This window comes from Camelus ferus, chromosome 9, assembly GCF_009834535.1.
Source record: "Camelus ferus isolate YT-003-E chromosome 9, BCGSAC_Cfer_1.0, whole genome shotgun sequence".
Lineage (NCBI taxonomy): Eukaryota > Metazoa > Chordata > Mammalia > Artiodactyla > Camelidae > Camelus > Camelus ferus.
The window spans coordinates 65,843,370-65,854,098 of NC_045704.1; the positions used below are offsets into that span (position 1 = coordinate 65,843,370).

A 10,729-nucleotide genomic window follows, 5' to 3' on the forward strand; every position below is an offset into this window, starting at 1 on the left:
AATGACGTCATGTTTGGATACTAACTGGAAAGACCCATCAAAGAGGGGAAGTGGAGGGTGCAGGGGAGAAGGGGGACGCTTACTGGGGCGGCACCCCGGAGGAAGGTGCCGGCGTGGAAGAGCCAGCCCCAGATGGCTCATGGGCAGTTCACCCACTGTTCCCGGAGAAGAGGCAGGGTGTCTGTACACAAAAGTGCGTGGATGGTAGATATACTGGGAATTTATGGACATTTTTTTCTGATTGTGCTTGTAATTCCTCAGTGAAGTAAGAAGAAATGTCCTCTGAGAGTGAGGGTGGTGACAGTACTGGCAGCTTAAGAAGCTAAGAGAATGCTTGCTTCAACAGCACATATGCTAAAATTGGAAGGATACAGAGATTAGCATGGCAAGGGTGATATGCAAATTAGTGAAGGATTCCATATAAAAAAAAGAAGAAGAAGGAAAAGAAACTAAGAGAAAGTATGAAATAGTTTTCCAGGAGAGGGAAAAAATAAATTTACTAGAAAATATAGTATGATTTCCAGGTATCACCAAGGGCCTACCTGCATTTCCTAGTCACAGATTTGAAATGAGAGCAGTCAGCACTGTTGTGCAGATTACCCCAAACACACTGAGCCACCTGGACGTAGACACTGAGCAGGCAGAGATACAACTGAGGTCAGAACTCAGATTCTGTTCAAGTAAACAGTATTTTTTCTATGACTTTACAACTTCATTCTTCCTCAGATTATTTCTTTCGTGGAAAACAGGATGAAACAGATTTCTACCAATCCAAAATCTCATCAGTATCTTACTCAGTGCTGGCCTCCTCACCTTGGTCTTTCAGTTTCACGGTCATCAATTTCATTGCCTACCCTGGTCATCCCGACCCTTCAGTTTGAGCCCTGAGTTAGTCATCCAAGCTGTTACCAATGGTTTTCACACATGGTTGCATTTCTCCTTCTTTACCAGCCCCCTTTTTGCTTTTTGCATTGGTAAATTCTTGAGTACCCCGAGGATCACAACTTTCCCTGCTTAATCTTGTACACAGACTGTTTTTCCTACCCTTGAGCAGGAATCTGGAAAACATATGAACCCCTGATGGGACATACTTAGTTCCTTACTTAGATCAAACTTTTTCAGAAGTAGTTTGTCCAAACAATGACATAATCTCCAATAAATATCCACTCTTAAAATAATCTTCTTGCTCCCTCTTTGGAGACCCTTTTTTTTTTTTTTTAACCAGGGAAGAGGTTTTATTGAGTTTTAATTAGGAAATATAAATAGATCCCACTGTTTTATGCACTTGGATTTAAATCAGAGGAAGCTTATTATGAGTCAGATCTGATAAAACTGGAATTCCAGAAAGGTGAAACTTAATGGAAACACGGACAATGGATGCAGGTAAAAAATGCTGATGATAGATTAGAAAGTTACCCATGGTGTAAGAAACTGAGTGGGGCAAAATTGTGTTTAATTGGCCATACTTAATCAGACAGGCATCGAAGCCCACACTGGTACTATGCCTGTCAGGTATCCCTTTGTTCGGATGGCCTTCAAAGCACAGTAATGCCTTGATTTTTGAGTAATTTTAAGAAACTGTAAAGTGAGTGGTTCTGGAGTCATTTGACAAGTTGAATTTTTAAAATCTGAATCATTAATACGAGTATTATCTAAACAAATGCTGCTCAGGTAACCGCTTCGTTGCCCAGATGCAGTAATTAGTTTACCTGAGTTTTAATTAATAGCTGGGTGCCCTTCAGGACTCTGAAACAGCAACTTTGGACTCTGATTCCCATCGCGATGTTGTATCTGTGGTAGTTTTGGAAACATACAGCGGTCAGTACGTGACATAAACCAGGATAGAGTCCATCCTCGGAATCCTTAGGGGTTGGAGGAGATTTTTGTTCCCATGCATTTTGTTGCCCCTTGACTTTTTGTCCAGAGCCACTAAGGAATGGGCGGCTGACAGGGCCATCTTCCTGCAAGGACAGTGATACAGCATCATTCAGTCCCCAGCCACTGGGCCAGGAGGAAGGAGGCCCCTCTGACTGCTCCTCCCAGCAAATTCCAGAGGACCAGAGGAAGGGTTGTGGAAGAGAACCCTCAGCAACCGCGAGTAGCGGTTCCCGGCGGAAGCAGGCCCGGCTCTGCGTGGTCACTGGGGTCGGATACTAGTTGAGGGGCCCCCACTTCCTGAGGGGATTCTTCCTGGGTCACGTGAGCTGTTGAGAGGATCCGATTTTCCTTAGAACCTCTCTTGCTGTCTTTTCCTCTTTCCACTGTCTCAGCTGGATTTTCTAAACCTCCTGTGTTTATCTACGCCCAAGGTATACCCCATGTATCAGCCTGTGATCTCCAGAGAAACAGAACCAATACAACACATGCGCACGCGTGCGCACACATACACACACGCACGCACACAGACACAATTCCTGTATTTTAGGAATTGGCTCATGTAATTGTGGGGACTGGCTAATGTGAAATCTTGCAGGGCAGACTGGCAGGCAGGAAGCTCCGCCAGGAGTTGGCGGTGCAGTCCTGAGTCCAAAATTTGCAGGGCAGACTGAAAACTCAAGTAGGATTTTATGCTGCATATTTGAGGCAGAATTTCTTCTCCAAGAAGCCTCAGTTTTTGCTCTTAATTGCTTCAGCTGATAAGATGAGGCCTACCTACTCACATTATTAAAGGTCATCTCCTTTACTGAAAGCCAACTGATTATCGGTGTTAACCACATCTACAAAGCACCATCGCAGCAAGACCTACACTAACGTTTGATTAAGTGGCTACTGTAGCCTCGCCAGTTGACATGTAAGGCAAACCATCAAATCCCCACATAAAAAATCATTACAGAAGACCTGTACTTCATTGGGCACTTACTATGTGCCAAGTATAATCCTGGGTACTTCACATGAACTACATTTTTTAACACCCACAACAGCCTCATGAGGTAAATATATTTTACAGATGAAGAAACTGAGGTTTAGAGCAGTTACATCACTTGCTTAAAGTCACACAGCGAGTAAGCCATTGAGCCAGGACTCAGACCCGAGCTTGTCCAGCTCCTGACAAGTCCACGTTTGAGGGAATCTGGCCTCGAACATCTGTCCTTGCTTGTTTGGTCCCCACGTCTCTAGTGAGATCATGGAAACGACCTCAGAGCCGAAAGCGGCCGGCATGCTGGCCGTGTGATCCTCGCTTCCAGCTCTCGGTCTCCAAGACCAGAGGACTTTCCAGAGAAATTCACCCCGATAAACGCCAACAGTGTGGTTAAGCTACTTAGGAATGAGAAGCAGGAAGGGAAACCCAACCACTCACTCTGGTTTCAAAGGCGACACCCACAGACTGAAATTTCCACTCTCCACGCTGGCTGGTCTGACATCGCCCGCGTTCATCATCTGCTCCAACGACAGGATTTTGCAAACAGACTCTTTTAACTACTAACATTTTAATCACTAAATCCTTCAAGTTCATCTTTGAGACCCACTTCTTCTCAATTTTCTAATGTTTTTCTCCCTTTTTATGACTATCAGAGGTCCATTGCCCCCATATTTTCCCATTCACAATCTCATTTAAAATCCCTCTTCTTAGGAAAAGAATGTTTAATATAACTTGCTCCAAGCTTATCTTTCCTAGCAGTATTCGTATTTACATTTGAATAAACCCTTTACTTAAGTGACTATATTTTCAATCATGGAATATTAGCCGACAGCCGAGGAGGCAAGTGGCGGCTACGGGACCTTCAGGCTGCGGTCTGCTCTGAGCAACCCCTTGTTATCATCTGCCTGCCTTGTTTGTATCTAGCCTCACTCAGGAGAAACTCCTTGTGTGCTCAGGTACACCGACACCTTCCCCATATCCATTTCAAGAGATAAACATGAAAACTAAGCAGATTATGAAACAGCAGCATAGAAATAGGGTTATATGTATTTCCATTAATATTTCCACCGATTCTGCTAACAAGAATGAACATAGAATATTTAATTCTCACAGTAACTCTGGGAGGTAGGTACCACTATTATTGCCATTTCTCAGATACAGAATTTGGGGCTCAGAGAGACAGTAAGCAGTGGAGCCAGGTGGAAACCCAGCAGCCGCCCACCCTCAAACCCGGGTACAGCTTAGCATTCACTGCAGGGAAACAAGGCGCAGAGGAACAGAGCATGGGGGCAACAGAAGTCAGCTCCAAGGAGACTTACTAGAGTTGATTCCTAGGTCTTAAGCCCCAAAATCCCAGTCTTAAACTCCATTTTCTGACACTTAATGGCTTAAAAAAGAGATCTATCTTTGCGAAATTTTGGAGACGGAATTTTTGAAAACACAACCACTAGATTCTTTAAGGTAATACAAAAATGTCAATTCTTCTCACATGGGCTTTAGATTTCCAAATTATAAGGTTAGGCAGTAATTACCCTTCCTTCTAACATGAACTGCCAGGCCTGATGATTTGTGTTGGACAGTACTCTCCCTTCCCCCACAAATTCTCTTTGAGGATTATTTCAGATTCAGGTGGGGAATCCCTCTGTCCCTGAGATCTGTAAAATCCGATGTCCTAATTAGGGTTTCTGTTCATTCCCAGTGGCTTCTGATTTCATGGCCGGCTCTGCCCTTGGCTCACATTTTGGGGCTTGCTGTTTTTGTTCCTCTTTCGTTCATGCCTTACCAGAACTCAGTGCCTCATGAGTTTTCATGAGAAATTCACCTCCACCACGTTTTGTGGATTTTAGTAGACGCCACTGAAGCTGTGTGGGATCGTTGACTCCAGGTCAGCTCATGGAAAGCCAAGCCCACGGCTTCACCCTCCTCTCCCTCCTTTCCCCTCCCTCTTACCCACCCTCCTTCCTTCCAGAAGCAAAGCAAATTCTTCACCTGGCTTTCTGCACAGCAATTTAGCAAGCTTGATGCTTGAACATGACCTCAAGATCTCACCCTTCAAACCAGTACCTTATCCAAGTATTGTCTCCAGCAAATACTGAACTGTCCCTGAGAGGGATTCTGGTAGGGAAAAATAAAAGTACGCTATTACAGAGGAAAAACTTACTCTGTTATTTTGTTCTGGGGAAAAGGACTTATTTTATGATTCTTTAACAAATGTTTCAAGTAATGGTAACAGCAAAATTTAAAAAATCTTCTATCTAAAAAGTTATAGTAATTTTATCCTTTTGGCAGATGAAAAATTATTCTTAATTGTGTGATTTTTAAAGCAAAGAGCTGTTTAAGCCTTTTTTTTTTTTCTTTTTTTTCTGGCTTGGGCCTTTACTTCACCTGTGATTGGTATATGACACCATCGTTTGACGATTACTTCCATGATTAACTGGCCAAGGTACACACAGTGAACTAAAGCCAAAGAAGTTAAATCTACACCTGAGGTACCCATTATAATGCTGATCAGAACCTGCTATTCTAATATAAGCATTACAACTACGGTGGTTGTATGAGACTTAAAGTTGGGCAAAATTCAAAGGTTCTCAATTGTACCCACTTAAAAACTTAAGATAAGACTGTAACCATCAAGCCAAGTCAGCAAGCCAGAAGTGGGTCACCGCAGATAACCAACTCGAGGTTGCTTTAGGATTGCTACATAGGAGGGACGTGGGACAGGCAGCTTTCTAGAGAGAAGGCTAGGTGAGGCAACAGGTCTTAAAGCTGCATTCACGTAATGCATAACACTTTGCAGAATTTAAGAAGATACTAATTGTCCAAATCGATGACGGTGGTGCTACTGAAGACGGTGTGGGTTCTAAACCCCACTCTCCCTCTTTGGTGCTACACTGGCCCGGGGCCAGTAGTGGTCGGCAGTCCTTCTGGTTTGTTGGTTTCATTATTGTATTATTTAATTATTTTATTTTGGCGGGTTGGGGGAGGTAATTGGGTTTATGTATTTTTAGAGGAGGTACTGGGGATTGAACCCAGGGCCTTCTGCATGCTAAGCTTGTGCTCTACCACTTGAGCTATGCCCTCCCCCTGTTGGTTTCAAATTTGAAGCCATGTCAGAACTGATTCAGCCCCTTAAGGTGTTCAGGATATACAAAGTCACTGCTACTGATCTCAGATATTCTTGAAATGGTGTCCCACCCTGAGCTGGGTCTTTATCTCAACCAAAGACTGGCAGCAGGTATTAACGGGTTAAAGAGAGGGGGCAAAAATTTGGAGACAATGGGTCCAGGAGACACAGCAGTTCTGTGCTGAAGGCAGACTGACTGTCTGTCTGTTATCCTAGAAGATTGAAATACAAAGGACAGCTGCGGCACACACACAGGTTGTCTCATATTTTAGGGCCAAACCCAGAAGTGCACATGGATATGAAGCCTGTGATGTCCACGCAGGCCTGTGCTTACTCCCTGGTTTTTTGTCTTGTTTTGTTTTTTTGTGAAGTGGTTTACTGACACCTGCTGACTCTCATAAACCACCTTCTCTTCCTGAGGAATTCCTCCCTATCCCCCGGCCTCTCCCCCCAAACACACACACAGACACACACAAAGACACACACACACACATACACACACACACGCTTAAATTGACCTGCTCCTGCCCTAGCATTACTGGAAATAGAGGAATTTTTTAAAGTTTCTCCGAGCCTTTCACCTGCATTCCCCTCCCCTACTTCCCGTATTTTGGGACAGTGGCCAGTAGCTGCACCCTTCTGCAGGTGCCCTGGGACAGAGAAGAGCAGGTCATCTGTTCATTCCCCTATTTGCCTTTTGCCTCTTAAAATACAGCTTTATCTTCTTTCACTTTCTGATTGCAATCCTCCCCCTGGTATACAGAGGCACTGCAAGATACCAAACTACCCATAGTCAACTGTAAACTTACATACGTCAGAAAATACCTCACATAAAATTAAAAGGTTGACAACAACCCAGGGGAAAATAGTTAATGTTCTTACTATATAAAGAACACTTACAAATCAGAAAGAAAGAGGATAAGAAGTCAGTAGAGAAATTGACAAAGATCACCAACAAGTAGTTCACAAACTATTTGCAAAGGTCAAGATTTTAACCCGTGTCTATCCAACTTCACAAAAGAAGGAATATTTCAAAAAAGAAGTCAGCTAAGAGTTAAAATATTTAGGATGTGTGGTCAGAATACATTTATTGACCTTTTAATTGGTATTTTAAATTTTATTTAATATAATTTTTTGGTAATGGAAAGAAAAAAGCAAGAATTCAGTCCTGGTTGAAGTCCCTTTTAAAGAAGTAGTTGTAGAGGGAAGGTGTAGCTCAGTGGTAGAGTGCACGCCTAGCATGCATGAGGTCCTGGGTTCAACCCCCAGTACCTCCATGAAATAAGTAAATAAACCTGGTTATCCCCCCCCCCCCCCAAAAAAAGAGGTGGCTATAGAAGCTGAAAATAGAGGCACAGAAGGCAGCACCAGAGGTGATGTCCAGAGAGAAATTGAATGTTTTTTCCATGATGCTCTAAGCATAACTTTTTAACATGAGCCCATGATTAGTACAGTTACTATGTAGCACAGTTCTATATTCGCCAGTATATTTGTGGTTTTAATTAACTCACCGCTTCTCAGCGGTTGGTTTAATTAGCATAATAGATTATATTTTTAAAAGACATCCTCCAGCAACCCCTTCACGCGGTCTGGAACCCCGCAGCCCCGCCTCTGCTCCTCCGGGTGGGCCTCTGCGGCACCTCGACCCGACCCGTGCAGGACTGCAGGAACCACACCGTGCCCTGCCCTTCCACCTTGCTCTCTTGGAACTCAGCCCAGGAACCTAGTCACCATTCTGTGAGGAAGCCCAAGAGGTCACAGAGAGGCCCGCGCGGCCAGGAATCCCGCTCCCGCCGACAGCAAGCCCCCAGCCGTCAGCCCGTGAACGCGCCACCTTGCGTGCGGACGCCTCCGCCCCAGGGGAGCTGCTGTGGCTGGTGCCAAGCGGAGCAGAGACAAGCCATCCAAATTAAGCCCTGCGCAAATTACAGACTCACAGCAAAGCAAATGAGTGTTATTATTTTAAGCCTCTATGTTTTGAGGTAGATTGTTACGTACCAATTGATAAATAGGATGATTATAATAAATGATCAGAGATTACAGTGTGCTTAGCACAATATTATACTCATTTCATTTATCATTCAATTTATTTCATTCCAAGCTCTGTTCTTCGTGCTATAGTGATACAGCAGTGGTTGCAACAGATAACGCCCCTCCCTTCCCTATTGGAGTGCTGTAGCAGGGAGGACAGAGAGACAGACAACTAAAAATGAATAAATAAATTTACAATTGCTAGAAGGTAATAAATGCTTTGGAGAAAAAGCATGACGTGGGGAACGGAGAGTGATGGAGTGTTCTATTTTAGTTGGAGTGATTAAGATAGACCTTCCTGAAAGTAAGATAATTGAATAGAGATTTGAAAGAAGTAAGGCAGCACACCCCATGCACATCTCTGGGATGAGCTGTCAAGGCAGAGGAAGTAGCTGGTGCGAAGGCTCCAAGACAAGAGGGGCTTCGAGGCCAGCAGGTCGGAGTAGACTGAGGAAGGGATGGGAGGAGTGGAGATGAAGTCAGAGAAACGGAGGAGAAGGGACAGACCACATAGGGCTTCATAGGCAGTGTGGGGACTTGGGCCATTGGAGGGTTTTGAGGACAGAAGTGACATGATTTCACATATTTTTAAAAGATCAGTCTGGCTGTGTGGTGAATAGATTGTAGGAGTGCAAGGTTTGAAACAGAGAGACCTGTTAAGAGGTTAATGCAATGATCTGGGTAACAGGTAATGGAAGCTTGGACCAGGGCATGAGAAGGGGTCAGATATATACAGATATAGATCTCTCTCCCTCTCTCCCTCTCCCCTCTCTCTCTCTCTCTCTCTATCTGTGTGTGTGTGTGTGTGTGTGTGTAGTGCAGCCACCAGGATACAGATGTGGAAGTTGGTTAGAAGAGAGGCACCAAGTGTGACCAAGCTTTTTGTGTAATAGTTGCTCTGCAGCAAGTACATCTCATGCACCTGTCTGTCCGCCACTGGAGCGCCTAGAGTCGCTCTGTGTACTCAAACGCTCACCTACTGGCCGTGATGCCAGAGCCAAGTGCCATTCAGGACACTGTGCCTTTAAGCACAGACTCTCCAAGATGCTGACCCCACACAGAACTGCGGGAAGGACTCAGAGCATTATGACCATCACTTTGAAGTTGTCTGGAACAGATGTAATTACACCTTTTTTTGTTTGCAACAGTTCCTTGAGAAAGTTGATCCAGGAGACAGAGGGAACCCAGAAGCTGGCTTTCCTGTCGCGTGCTAAGGGAAGAATCAGCCACAATCATTTATGTTGTTTCTCCCAAAGAACTTAGTGAGTTTTCAGGTGCGTACCTCGGGTCCTCATTGTATTCCCAAAGTAACTGAAGAGGGAGACAGATATTATTAGTGTCACTTAAACAAATGGAATCTGAAAAGGATTTTTGGAGTTTGTCATTAGGCATATATTTCAAGCCTTGAAGAACTGGCTAAATAAGACTCGGGTCACTTTTGATGATTCTAGGAAACATGAATTCCCAGTAGCTTCCTTATCACCTAACACACTCCTAGCCAGTGACTTCTTTCCCCTTATTTCATACTCCTATCAATCTTGTGGCAATAAGATTTTTCAGGCCAGCAGGGTCTGTCCTGAAAGCAGCACTGACCTCTAGAGTTTAGAAATCCCTGAACTTTCTAACTTTTTCTTAATGACTTATGATAAACCTAGTCTCCAGAAACACATCTAAATATTATTGAATCGTGTCAATATTTTGAAGTGCATTTCATGTATTAATTAACCACCTAATCAAGTGGTGCTGGGCTTCCTGGACTTGTCCTGAGACTGCCTTCTTTAGGCTTTAATCGCGTCCCTCATATTTCTAATAATACAGGCTTCATCTGCGAACAAGCTACATCCCTTAGTCTACACTGATGAGGATTTTGTCAGTCTTCACTTTCTGGAAGTGTGTAATTCTGCAGGTTCAGCCTGATGACTTACAAGATGACAAGGAATTTACTAGCTGCAGCTTCACTTATTTTTAAGCAAAGTTCACTGTAGTTAGTCCAAGCCAAACAATGTTTCCATCTTAGTCAAACAAAGATACATCATGGAATACGTTCCAAAGCCAAATGTACACATTAATGACTTTTTCACAGTACGAGGTCCTTCTTTTAGTTCAGTTCTAAGGCAGGCTCTGATTAGAAACTTACACTGACGACAGCCCCGTGTTCGGCCGCGATTGGCTGTGGCACCGGCTCTTCGTCTGTATGATGGGGATGATGAGCTAGTGCCAGAGTGGTTTTGCGATTAAATGGATTACTGTAATAAGTGCTTAGCATAGACTCTGGCACATAGTAAGTTCTCAATAGATGTTTGCTATTTGTAATACACACGTATTATGGGTGTCCTGCAGGCCCGGTTCTATTCCCCAAGCATATCCCCGCCGATCAGGTCTGAGTCGTTGAGGCTCGTCCAGCAGAGCTGTCCGACAGGGAGGAGCTCGGACAGTTCAGGTCAGGTGACTTTCGGTGGTTGTGATGTTTCTAGAAAGTACCTCCCCTTGACTCAGGCAATAGAGGCCCTTGCCAGGCCCCTTGCCCTGGTTCTGTGCTTTATAAAACCCTGCATATCACGAACACACAGAAAAGTAAATTTATTAAAGAATGCATGGCTATGGCTGCCTCTGTCACTTAGGGCTTGGCATTCAGCTCTCACCAGAAACTCTACGCATCTGCCCTGGTAAGCAACACCTTCCAGGCTCCGGGGAAATGTTCATTTCTTGTGCTG

At 44.2% G+C, this 10,729-nt stretch overlaps 1 pseudogene; it reads left to right on the forward strand.

The window, feature by feature from the left end:
• The first annotated feature begins 330 nt into the window (after positions 1–330).
• LOC116666188 lies at positions 331–426 on the forward strand (annotated as a pseudogene).
• Positions 427–10,729: the final 10,303 nt, after the last annotated feature.